Raw genomic sequence first — 2,106 nt, forward strand, 5'->3', positions numbered from 1 at the left:
ATGTGTGTATGTTTATCTGAGAGTTTTCGCCCATCCCTGCTGGCCTTTCCTTACTCCTCATATTTGTACGGCACAAGCAATAAAGACACTCGTTTCAAAAAAAAAGAAAATATAAAATCCAAAATGCTCCTAACCCAAAATATCCAGAAAATTCAGGACACAATGAAGACATCAAACCTAAGAATAATAGGGATAGAAGAGAGTGAAGACTCCTTTGTCAAAGGGCCAGAAATCATTTTCAACCAAATCATAGAAGAAAACTTCCCTAAACTAAAGAAAATGATAGCCACGACACCAGATATATTGTACCAGAAAAGAAAATCCTCCTGCCAAATATTAATCAAAACTCTAACTGCACAGAACAAAGAAATAATTTTAAAAGCTACAAGGGATAAAGGTCAAATACCATATAAAGGCAGATGTATCAGAATTATACCAGCATCCTCAATAGAGACTACAAAAGCCAGAAGATACTGGAAAGATGCCATGAGATCCTATCAGGAAAAATAAAAAAAATACTAGTTCAGGCTACTATACTCATCAAAACTCTCAATTGCTATATATCAGGAAACCAAAATATTTAATAATGAAACCAAATTTAAATAATAACTTTTACTAATCCAGCCCTACAAAGGATATTAGAGTGAAAACTCCAACACAAGGAGAATAACTGCACCGAAGAGAACACAAGACTTAATCATTTCACAAGAAAGAGAACCACATAGACATAATACCACCTCCAACAATAGAAATAACAGGAACCAACAATTATTGGTCTTTAATAACTCTCAACATAAATGGGCTCAATTCTCCAATAAAAAGATAAGACTAAAAGATTAGATACATAAAAGAGATCTAGTCCTTTGCTATGTACAAGAAACACACCTCGGTGACAAAGACAGATATAACCTAAAAGGAAAGACTGGAAAAATTTTTCCAAGCAAATGGTACCAAGAAACAAGTTGGGGTAACCATTCTAATAGCCAATAGAATAAGTTTTCAACCAAAGGTTAGAAAAAATATGTGGAAGGAGACTTAGTACTCATCAAATAAAAAACCCACCAAGATGAAATCTCAATTCTGAACATCTATGCCCAAATTCAAGTGCAAACCACATTCATTAAAGAAACTTTACAAAAGCTAAACCACACACTGAACATCACACAATAATAGTGGGGGACTTTAAGACCCCACAGTTTCCAATGGTCAGATAATTGAAACAAACTAAACAGAGTCACAGCGAAACCAACAGAACTTATGAACCAAGTGTATTAAACAGATATCTACAGTGCATTTCACCCAATAACAAACATTTCTTCAAAGCACCTCATGGTACCTTCCTCAAAATTGAACATATAATCATAGACAAAATAAGCCTCAACAGATACAAGATGAATGAAATAATCCCATTCATTCTATTAGATCAAAATGGACTAGAGATTGTCCTCACCACCATCACCACCACCACCACCACCACCACCACCACCACCACCAACAACAACAACAACAACAACAATAATATCAAAAAACCAGAAAAACACATACTTATGGAATTTGAACAACTCTATGCTAAATGATAACTTGGTCAATGAAGATATACAGAAAGAAACTAAACCTCCTAGAATTTAGTAAAAATGAAAACACATTATACCCAACCTTATGAGACACAATGAAAGCAGTGGTAAGAAGAAAATACATATCACTAAGTGCCTTCAGAGAGAGAGAGAGAGAGAGAGAGAGAGAGAGAGAGAGAGAGAGAGAGAGAGAGAATACACTATCACATTAATAACACACCAGGAAGCTCTAGATAAAAAGAAGTGAACACAAAATAACCAAATTGTGGCTGAAACCAACTAATTAGAAATGAAAAAGAATTATACAAAGTATCATAAAAACCAAGGGCTTCTTTAAAAAAATTAAGACAGATAAACCCTTAGCCAAATTAATAAGAGAGTACAGAAACAGTCTACAAATTAACATCGTCAAAAATGAAATGGGAGATATAACAAAAGAAATTGAGGAAATTCAATCCATGAGCATGGGAGATCTTTCCATCTTCTGAGATCTTCAATTTCTTTCTTTAGGGATTTGAAGTTCATGTCATAC

At 34.2% G+C, this 2,106-nt stretch overlaps 1 pseudogene; it reads left to right on the plus strand.

The window, feature by feature from the left end:
- The window catches only part of LOC110316745, a 4,274-nt pseudogene that overhangs the window by 1,456 nt on the left and 712 nt on the right, over positions 1 to 2,106 (plus strand).

Source organism: Mus pahari, chromosome 2 (assembly GCF_900095145.1).
Source record: "Mus pahari chromosome 2, PAHARI_EIJ_v1.1, whole genome shotgun sequence".
NCBI classification, from domain to species: Eukaryota; Metazoa; Chordata; class Mammalia; order Rodentia; family Muridae; genus Mus; species Mus pahari.